This window comes from Gadus chalcogrammus, chromosome 17 (assembly GCF_026213295.1).
Source record: "Gadus chalcogrammus isolate NIFS_2021 chromosome 17, NIFS_Gcha_1.0, whole genome shotgun sequence".
NCBI lineage: Eukaryota > Metazoa > Chordata > Actinopteri > Gadiformes > Gadidae > Gadus > Gadus chalcogrammus.
Window position 1 is genome coordinate 16,816,473 of NC_079428.1, and position 10,560 is coordinate 16,827,032.

General features: G+C 37.7%; 10 non-coding genes across 10 annotated transcripts; all 10 read left to right on the forward strand.

Moving 5' to 3' along the window:
• The first annotated feature begins 969 nt into the window (after positions 1 to 969).
• trnak-uuu (transfer RNA lysine (anticodon UUU)) lies at positions 970 to 1,042 on the forward strand. Its single transcript has one exon. It is a non-coding gene; the product is annotated as a tRNA-Lys (tRNA).
• A 998-nt stretch (positions 1,043 to 2,040) lies between these two features.
• Positions 2,041 to 2,113, forward strand: trnak-uuu (transfer RNA lysine (anticodon UUU)). The gene has a single exon. It is a non-coding gene; the product is annotated as a tRNA-Lys (tRNA).
• A 982-nt stretch (positions 2,114 to 3,095) lies between these two features.
• trnak-uuu (transfer RNA lysine (anticodon UUU)) lies at positions 3,096 to 3,168 on the forward strand. The gene has a single exon. It is a non-coding gene; the product is annotated as a tRNA-Lys (tRNA).
• Positions 3,169 to 4,146: 978 nt separating this feature from the next.
• On the forward strand, positions 4,147 to 4,219 carry trnak-uuu (transfer RNA lysine (anticodon UUU)). Its single transcript has one exon. It is a non-coding gene; the product is annotated as a tRNA-Lys (tRNA).
• An 836-nt stretch (positions 4,220 to 5,055) lies between these two features.
• trnak-uuu (transfer RNA lysine (anticodon UUU)) lies at positions 5,056 to 5,128 on the forward strand. Its single transcript has one exon. It is a non-coding gene; the product is annotated as a tRNA-Lys (tRNA).
• A 978-nt stretch (positions 5,129 to 6,106) lies between these two features.
• On the forward strand, positions 6,107 to 6,179 carry trnak-uuu (transfer RNA lysine (anticodon UUU)). Its single transcript has one exon. It is a non-coding gene; the product is annotated as a tRNA-Lys (tRNA).
• A 982-nt stretch (positions 6,180 to 7,161) lies between these two features.
• trnak-uuu (transfer RNA lysine (anticodon UUU)) lies at positions 7,162 to 7,234 on the forward strand. The gene has a single exon. It is a non-coding gene; the product is annotated as a tRNA-Lys (tRNA).
• Positions 7,235 to 8,211: 977 nt separating this feature from the next.
• trnak-uuu (transfer RNA lysine (anticodon UUU)) lies at positions 8,212 to 8,284 on the forward strand. The gene has a single exon. It is a non-coding gene; the product is annotated as a tRNA-Lys (tRNA).
• A 976-nt stretch (positions 8,285 to 9,260) lies between these two features.
• trnak-uuu (transfer RNA lysine (anticodon UUU)) lies at positions 9,261 to 9,333 on the forward strand. The gene has a single exon. It is a non-coding gene; the product is annotated as a tRNA-Lys (tRNA).
• Positions 9,334 to 10,331: 998 nt separating this feature from the next.
• trnak-uuu (transfer RNA lysine (anticodon UUU)) lies at positions 10,332 to 10,404 on the forward strand. The gene has a single exon. It is a non-coding gene; the product is annotated as a tRNA-Lys (tRNA).
• Positions 10,405 to 10,560: the final 156 nt, after the last annotated feature.

The following is a 10,560-nucleotide window of genomic DNA, read 5'->3' on the forward strand; positions in this document are numbered from 1 at the left end:
AAGTGAATGCCTCAATGATACAATTATTTCAGCAAAAGTCAATGATTACTGGAATACTCTGTGGTGATTTTGATTCTTTACAGAGATTTACAAAATTTGAAGCCTTGTAACCCTGCAAATAGCACGTTTAACAAGTTATTTGTATTTGTTGCGATTAACTTATTGAAACTGTCTAAAGGGCAGAATGATGCCTCATTTTGTTCAACCTCTCAGCTGAGGCGGCTGGGGCAAAGAACCGTATGTTCCCCAAAAAACTCTACTTCAATTCTTATTAACAGTCAAAGAAATAGAATTTTTTTGAAAATTGCAAGACATTGGAGAATGCAGGCATCGATCCCGCTACCTCTCACATGCTAAGCGAGCGCTCTACCATTTGAGCTAATTCCCCGATCTGGAATAATTCGCATAAGGTAAAAAACATTTCTCGACAGCAAGCATAGCTTATGGCTTTGATTCTATGTAGCTGGTACAGGTACTTTAAACGGAAAATTTAAATCTCTTTTTGATGTGCAAATATATATATTCTGAGATTTAAAAACAGAATTCTTGCAAACTGCACATTGAACAATCTACAAAAATGTATTCCAATAAAGTAACTGACACTAACTAATATAGTGAATAATGCATTCCATTGGGCTTAACCTCCCAGCTGCACAGGTTATTAGCAAAGAACCAAATGTTCTCCAACACACTGTAGGCCATTTCTTAATCACTGTCCATAACTGGAAAATTCTTTGAAAATCGCAAGACATTGGGGAATGCAGGCATCGATCCCGCTACTTCTCTCATGCTAAGCGAGCGCTCTACCATTTGAGCTAATTCCCCTATCTGCAAAAAATTGCATAAGGTAAAAACCATTTCTCTACAGCAAGCATTGCTTATGGCTTTGATTCTATGTAGCTGGTACAGGTACTTTTAATGGAAAATTGAAATCCGTTTTTGATGGGCAAATATTTGTTACATGATGAAGCCTGGATAGCTCAGCCGGTAGCGCATCAGACTTTTAATCTGAGGGTCCAGGGTTCAAGTCCCTGTACAGGCGGTATTTCAAAAGTGAATGCTTCAATGATACAATTATTTCAGCAAAAGTCAATGATTACTGGAATACTCTGAGGTGATTTTGATTCTTTACAGAGATTTACAAAATTTGAAGCCTTGTAACCCTGCAAATAGCACGTTTAACAAGTTATTTGTATTTGTTGCGATTAACTTATTGAAACTGTCTAAAGGGCAGAATGATGCCTCATTTTGTTCAACCTCTCAGCTGAGGCGGCTGGGGCAAAGAACCGTATGTTCCCCAAAAAACTCTACTTCAATTCTTATTAACAGTCAAAGAAATAGAAATTCTTTGAAAATCGCAAGACATTGGAGAATGCAGGCATCGATCCCGCTACCCCTCACATGCTAAGCGAGCGCTCTACCATTTGAGCTAATTCCCCGATCTGCAAGATTTCGCATAAGGTAAAAAACATTTCTCGACAGCAAGCATAGCTTATGGCTTTGATTCTATGTAGCTGGTACAGGTACTTTAAAAGGAAAATTTAAATCTCTTTTTGATGTGCAAATATATATATTCTGAGATTTAAAAACAGAATTCTTGCAAACTGCACATTGAACAATCTACAAAAATGTATTCCAATAAAGTAACTGACACTAACTAATATAGTGAATAATGCATTCCATTGGGCTTAACCTCCCAGCTGCACAGGTTATTAGCAAAGAACCAAATGTTCTCCAACACACTGTAGGCCATTTCTTAATCACTGTCCATAACTGGAAAATTCTTTGAAAATCGCAAGACATTGGAGAATGCAGGCATCGATGCCGCTACCTCTCACATGCTAAGCGAGCGCTCTACCATTTGAGCTAATTCCCCTATCTGAAAGAAATTGCATAAGGTAAAAGCATTTCTCTACAGCATAAAAACATTTCTCTACAGCAAGCATTGCTTATGGCTTTGATTCTATGTAGCTGGTACAGGTACTTTTAATGGAAAATTGAAATCCGTTTTTGATGGGCAAATATTTGTTACATAATGAAGCCTGGATAGCTCAGCCGGTAGAGCATCAGACTTTTAATCTGAGGGTCCAGGGTTCAAGTCCCTGTTCAGGCGGTATTTCAAAAGTGAATGCTTCAATGATACAATTATTTCAGCAAAAGTCAATGATTACTGGAATACTCTGTGGTGATTTTGATTCCTTACAGAGATTTACAAAATTTGAAGCCTTGTAACCCTGCAAATAGCACGTTTAACAAGTTATTTGTATTTGTTGCGATTAACTTATTGAAACTGTCTAAAGGGCAGAATGATGCCTCATTTTGTTCAACCTCTCAGCTGAGGCGGCTGGGGCAAAGAACCGTATGTTCCCCAAAAAACTCTACTTCAATTCTTATTAACAGTCAAAGAAATAGAATTTTTTTGAAAATTGCAAGACATTGGATCGATCGAGCAGGCATCGATCCCGCTACCTCTCACATGCTAAGCGAGCGCTCAACCATTTGAGCTAATTCCCCGATCTGCAAGAATTCGCATAAGGTAAAAAACATTTCTCGACAGCAAGCATAGCTTATGGCTTTGATTCTATGTAGCTGGTACAGGTACTTTTAATGGAAAATTTAAATCTCTTTTTGATGTGCAAATATATATATTCTGAGATTTAAAAACAGAATTCTTGCAAACTGCACATTGAACAATCTACAAAAATGTATTCCAATAAAGTAACTGACACTAACTAATATAGTGAATAATGCATTCCATTGGGCTTAACCTCCCAGCTGCACAGGTTATTAGCAAAGAACCAAATGTTCTCCAACACACTGTAGGCCATTTCTTAATCACTGTCCATAACTGGAAAATTCTTTGAAAATCGCAAGACATTGGAGAATGCAGGCATCGATGCCGCTACCTCTCACATGCTAAGCGAGCGCTCTACCATTTGAGCTAATTCCCCTATCTGAAAGAAATTGCATAAGGTAAAAATAATTTCTCTACAGCAAGCATTGCTTATGGCTTTGATTCTATGTAGCTGGTACAGGTACTTTTAATGGAAAATTGAAATCCGTTTTTGACGGGCAAATATTTGTTAACTAATGAAGCCTGGATAGCTCAGCCGGTAGAGCATCAGACTTTTAATCTGAGGGTCCAGAGTTCAAGTCCCTGTTCAGGTGGTATTTCAAATGTGAATGCTTCAATGATACTATTATTTCAGCAAAGGTCAATGTTTACTGGAATACTCTGTGGTAATTTTGATTCTTTACAGAGATTTACAAAATTTGAAGGCTTGTAACCCTGCAAATAGCACGTTTAACAAGTTATTTGTATTTGTTGCGATTAACTTATTGAAACTGTCTAAAGGGCAGAATGATGCCTCATTTTGTTCAACCTCTCAGCTGAGGCGGCTGGGGCAAAGAACCGTATGTTCCCCAAAAAACTCTACTTCAATTCTTATTAACAGTCAAAGAAATAGAAATTCTTTGAAAATCGCAAGACATTGGAGAATGCAGGCATCGATCCCGCTACCTCTCACATGCTAAGCGAGCGCTCTACCATTTGAGCTAATTCCCCGTTCTGCAAGATTTCGCATAAGGTAAAAAACATTTCTCGACAGCAAGCATAGCTTATGGCTTTGATTCTATGTAGCTGGTACAGGTACTTTAAAAGGAAAATTTAAATCTCTTTTTGATGTGCAAGTATATATATTCTGAGATTTAAAAACAGAATTCTTGCAAACTGCACATTGAACAATCTACAAAAATGTATTCCAATAAAGTAACTGACACTAACTAATATAGTGAATAATGCATTCCATTGGGCTTAACCTCCCAGCTGCACAGGTTATTAGCAAAGAACCAAATGTTCTCCAACACACTGTAGGCCATTTCTTAATCACTGTCCATAACTGGAAAATTCTTTGAAAATCGCAAGACATTGGAGAATGCAGGCATCGATCCCGCTACCTCTCACATGCTAAGCGAGCGCTCTACCATTTGAGCTAATTCCCCTATCTGCAAGAAATTGCATAAGGTAAAAAGCATTTCTCTACAGCAAGCACTGCTTATGGCTTTGATTCTATGTAGCTGGTACAGGTACTTTTAATGGAAAATTGAAATCCGTTTTTGATGGGCAAATATTTGTTATATAATGAAGCCTGGATAGCTCAGCCGGTAGAGCATCAGACTTTTAATCTGAGGGTCCAGGGTTCAAGTCCCTGTTCAGGCGGTATTTCAAAAGTGAATGCCTCAATGATACAATTATTTCAGCAAAAGTCAATGATTACTGGAATACTCTGTGGTGATTTTGATTCTTTACAGAGATTTACAAAATTTGAAGCCTTGTAACCCTGCAAATAGCACGTTTAACAAGTTATTTGTATTTGTTGCGATTAACTTATTGAAACTGTCTAAAGGGCAGAATGATGCCTCATTTTGTTCAACCTCTCAGCTGAGGCGGCTGGGGCAAAGAACCGTATGTTCCCCAAAAAACTCTACTCAATTCTTATTAACAGTCAAAGAAATAAATTTTTTGAAAATTGCAAGACATTGGAGAATGCAGGCATCGATCCCGCTACCTCTCACATGCTAAGCGAGCGCTCTACCATTTGAGCTAATTCCCCGATCTGTAAGAATTTGCATAAGGTAAAAAATATTTCTCGACAGCAAGCATAGCTTATGGCTTTGATTCTATGTAGCTGGTACAGGTACTTTAAACGGAAAATTTAAATCTCTTTTTGATGTGCAAATATATATATTCTGAGATTTAAAAACAGAATTCTTGCAAACTGCACATTGAACAATCTACAAAAATGTATTCCAATAAAGTAACTGACACTAACTAATATAGTGAATAATGCATTCCATTGGGCTTAACCTCCCAGCTGCACAGGTTATTAGCAAAGAACCAAATGTTCTCCAACACACTGTAGGCCATTTCTTAATCACTGTCCATAACTGGAAAATTCTTTGAAAATCGCAAGACATTGGAGAATGCAGGCATCGATCAATTTAATGGAAAATCGAAATCCGTTTTTCATGGGCAAATATTTGTTACATAATGAAGCCTGGATAGCTCAGCCGGTAGAGCATCAGACTTTTAATCTGAGGGTCCAGGGTTCAAGTCCCTGTTCAGGCGGTATTTCAAAAGTGAATGCTTCAATGATACAATTATTTCAGCAAAAATCAATGATTACTGGAATACTCTGTGGTAATTTTGATTCTTTACAGAGATTTACAAAATTTGAAGCCTTGTAACCCTGCAAATAGCACGTTTAACAAGTTATTTGTATTTTTTGCGATTAACTTATTGAAACTGTCTAAAGGGCAGTATGATGCCTCATTTTGTTCAACCTCTCAGCTGAGGCGGCTGGGGCAAAGAACCGTATGTTCCCCAAAAAACTCTACTTCAATTCTTATTAACAGTCATAGAAATAGAAATTCTTTGAAAATCGCAAGACATTGGAGAATGCAGGCATCGATCCCGCTACCTCTCACATGCTAAGCGAGCGATCTACCATTTGAGCTAATTCCCCGATCTGCAATAATTCGCATACGGTAAAAAACATTTCTCGACAGCAAGCATAGCTTATGGCTTTGATTCTATGTAGCTGGTACAGGTACTTTTAATGGAAAATTTAAATCTCTTTTTGATGTGCAAATATATATATTCTGAGATTTAAAAACAGAATTCTTGCAAACTGCACATTGAACAATCTACAAAAATGTATTCCAATAAAGTAACTGACACTAACTAATATAGTGAATAATGCATTCCATTGGGCTTAACCTCCCAGCTGCACAGGTTATTAGCAAAGAACCAAATGTTCTCCAACACACTGTAGGCCATTTCTTAATCACTGTCCATAACTGGAAAATTCTTTGAAAATCGCAAGACATTGGAGAATGCAGGCATCAATCCCGCTACCTCTCACATGCTAAGCGAGCGCTCTACCATTTGAGCTAATTCCCCTATCTGCAAGAAATTGCATAAGGTAAAAAGCATTTCTCTACAGCAAGCATTGCTTATGGCTTTGATTCTATGTAGCTGGTACAGGTACTTGTAATGGAAAATTGAAATCCGTTTTTGATGGGCAAATATTTGTTATATAATGAAGCCTGGATAGCTCAGCCGGTAGAGCATCAGACTTTTAATCTGAGGGTCCAGGGTTCAAGTCCCTGTTCAGGCGGTATTTCAAAAGTGAATGCTTCAATGATACATTTATTTCAGCAAAAGTCAATGATTACTGGAATACTCTGTGGTGATTTTGATTCTTTACAGAGATTTACAAAATTTGAAGCCTTGTAACCCTGCAAATAGCACGTTTAACAAGTTATTTGTATTTGTTGCGATTAACTTATTGAAACTGTCTAAAGGGCAGAATGATGCCTCATTTTGTTCAACCTCTCAGCTGAGGCGGCTGGGGCAAAGAACCGTATGTTCCCCAAAAAACTCTACTTCAATTCTTATTAACAGTCAAAGAAATAGAAATTTTTTGAAAATTGCAAGACATTGGATCGATCGAGCAGGCATCGATCCCGCTACCTCTCACATGCTAAGCGAGCGCTCTACCATTTGAGCTAATACCCCGATCTGCAAGAATTCGCATAAGGTAAAAAACATTTCTCGACAGCAAGCATAGCTTATGGCTTTGATTCTATGTAGCTGGTACAGGTACTTTTAATGGAAAATTTAAATCTCTTTTTGATGTGCAAATATATATATTCTGAGATTTAAAAACAGAATTCTTGCAAACTGCACATTGAACAATCTACAAAAATGTATTCCAATAAAGTAACTGACACTAACTAATATAGTGAATAATGCATTCCATTGGGCTTAACCTCCCAGCTGCACAGGTTATTAGCAAAGAACCAAATGTTCTCCAACACACTGTAGGCCATTTCTTAATCACTGTCCATAACTGGAAAATTCTTTGAAAATCGCAAGACATTGGAGAATGCAGGCATCGATGCCGCTACCTCTCACATGCTAAGCGAGCGCTCTACCATTTGAGCTAATTCCCCTATCTGAAAGAAATTGCATAAGGTAAAAATAATTTCTCTACAGCAAGCATTGCTTATGGCTTTGATTCTATGTAGCTGGTACAGGTACTTTTAATGGAAAATTGAAATCCGTTTTTGACGGGCAAATATTTGTTACATAATGAAGCCTGGATAGCTCAGCCGGTAGAGCATCAGACTTTTAATCTGAGGGTCCAGAGTTCAAGTCCCTGTTCAGGTGGTATTTCAAATGTGAATGCTTCAATGATACTATTATTTCAGCAAAGGTCAATGTTTACTGGAATACTCTGTGGTAATTTTGATTCTTTACAGAGATTTACAAAATTTGAAGCCTTGTAACCCTGCAAATAGCACGTTTAACAAGTTATTTGTATTTGTTGCGATTAACTTATAGAAACTGTCTAAAGGGCAGAATGATGCCTCATTTTGTTCAACCTCTCAGCTGAGGCGGCTGGGGCAAAGAACCGTATGTTCCCCAAAAAACTCTACTTCAATTCTTATTAACAGTCAAAGAAATAGAAATTCTTTGAAAATCGCAAGACATTAGAGAATGCAGGCATCGATCCCGCTACCTCTCACATGCTAAGCGAGCGCTCTACCATTTGAGCTAATTCCCCGATCTGCAAGATTTCGCATAAGGTAAAAACATTTCTCGACAGCAAGCATAGCTTATGGCTTTGATTCTATGTAGCTGGTACAGGTACTTTAAAAGGAAAATTTAAATCTCTTTTTGATGTGCAAATATATATATTCTGAGATTTAAAAACAGAATTCTTGCAAACTGCACATTGAACAATCTACAAAAATGTATTCCAATAAAGTAACTGACACTAACTAATATAGTGAATAATGCATTCCATTGGGCTTAACCTCCCAGCTGCACAGGTTATTAGCAAAGAACCAAATGTTCTCCAACACACTGTAGGCCATTTCTTAATCACTGTCCATAACTGGAAAATTCTTTGAAAATCGCAAGACATTGGAGAATGCAGGCATCGATCCCGCTACCTCTCACATGCTAAGCGAGCGCTCTACCATTTGAGCTAATTCCCCTATCTGCAAGAAATTGCATAAGGTAAAAAGCATTTCTTTACAGCAAGCATTGCTTATGGCTTTGATTCTATGTAGCTGGTACAGGTACTTTTAATGGAAAATTGAAATCCGTTTTTCATGGGCAAATATTTGTTACATAATGAAGCCTGGATAGCTCAGCCGGTAGAGCATCAGACTTTTAATCTGAGGGTCCAGGGTTCAAGTCCCTGTGCAGGCCTCATTTCAAAAGTGAATGCTTCAATGATACATTTATTTCAGCAAAAGTCAATGATTACTGGAATACTCTGTGGTAATTTTGATTCTTTACAGAGATTTACAAAATTTGAAGCCTTGTAACCCTGCAAATAGCACGTTTAACAAGTTATTTGTATTTGTTGCGATTAACTTATTGAAACTGTCTAAAGGGCAGAATGATGCCTCATATTGTTCAACCTCTCAGCTGAGGCGGCTGGGGCAAAGAACCGTATGTTCCCCAAAAAACTCTACTCCAATTCTTATTAACAGTCAAAGAAATAAAAATTCTTTGAAAATCGCAAGACATTGGAGAATGCAGGCATCGATCCCGCTACCTCTCACATGCTAAGCGAGCGCTCTACTATTTGAGCTAATTCCCCGATCTGCAAGAATTCGCATAAGGTAAAAAACATTTCTCGACAGCAAGCATAGCTTATGGCTTTGATTCTATGTAGCTGGTACAGGTACTTTAATGGAAAATTTAAATCTCTTTTTGATGTGCAAATATATATATTCTGAGATTTAAAAACAGAATTCTTGCAAACTGCACATTGAACAATCTACAAAAATGTATTCCAATAAAGTAACTGACACTAACTAATATAGTGAATAATGCATTCCATTGGGCTTAACCTCCCAGCTGCACAGGTTATTAGCAAGAACCAAATGTTCTCCAACACACTGTAGGCCATTTCTTAATCACTGTCCATAACTGGAAAATTCTTTGAAAATCGCAAGACATTGGGGAATGCAGGCATCGATCCCGCTACTTCTCTCATGCTAAGCGAGCGCTCTACCATTTGAGCTAATTCCCCTATCTGCAAAAAATTGCATAAGGTAAAAACCATTTCTCTACAGCAAGCATTGCTTATGGCTTTGATTCTATGTAGCTGGTACAGGTACTTTTAATGGAAAATTGAAATCCGTTTTTGATGGGCAAATATTTGTTACGTGATGAAGCCTGGATAGCTCAGCCGGTAGCGCATCAGACTTTTAATCTGAGGGTCCAGGGTTCAAGTCCCTGTACAGGCGGTATTTCAAAAGTGAATGCTTCAATGATACAATTATTTCAGCAAAAGTCAATGATTACTGGAATACTCTGAGGTGATTTTGATTCTTTACAGAGATTTACAAAATTTGAAGCCTTGTAACCCTGCAAATAGCACGTTTAACAAGTTATTTGTATTTGTTGCGATTAACTTATTGAAACTGTCTAAAGGGCAGAATGATGCCTCATTTTGTTCAACCTCTCAGCTGAGGCGGCTGGGGCAAAGAACCGTATGTTCCCCAAAAAACTCTACTTCAATTCTTATTAACAGTCAAAGAAATAGAAATTCTTTGAAAATCGCAAGACATTGGAGAATGCAGGCATCGATCACGCTACCTCTCACATGCTAAGCGAGCGCTCTACCATTTGAGCTAATTCCCCGATCTGCGAGATTTCGCATAAGGTAAAAAACATTTCTCGACAGCAAGCATAGCTTATGGCTTTGATTCTATGTAGCTGGTACAGGTACTTTAAAAGGAAAATTTAAATCTCTTTTTGATGTGCAAATATATATATTCTGAGATTTAAAAACAGAATTCTTGCAAACTGCACATTGAACAATCTACAAAAATGTATTCCAATAAAGTAACTGACACTAACTAATATAGTGAATAATGCATTCCATTGGGCTTAACCTCCCAGCTGCACAGGTTATTAGCAAAGAACCAAATGTTCTCCAACACACTGTAGGCCATTTCTTAATCACTGTCCATAACTGGAAAATTCTTTGAAAATCGCAAGACATTGGAGAATGCAGGCATCGATGCCGCTACCTCTCACATGCTAAGCGAGCGCTCTACCATTTGAGCTAATTCCCCTATCTGAAAGAATTTGCATAAGGTAAAAAGCATTTCTCTACAGCATAAAACCATTTCTCTACAGCAAGCATTGCTTATGGCTTTGATTCTATGTAGCTGGTACAGGTACTTTTAATGGAAATTGAAATCCGTTTTTGATGGGCAAATATTTGTTACATAATGAAGCCTGGATAGCTCAGCCGGTAGAGCATCAGACTTTTAATCTGAGGGTCCAGGGTTCAAGTCCCTGTTCAGGCGGTATTTCAAAAGTGAATGCTTCAATGATACAATTATTTCAGCAAAAGTCAATGATTACTGGAATACTCTGTGGTGATTTTGATTCCTTACAGAGATTTACAAAATTTGAAGCCTTGTAACCCTGCAAATAGCACGTTTAACAAGTTATTTGTATTG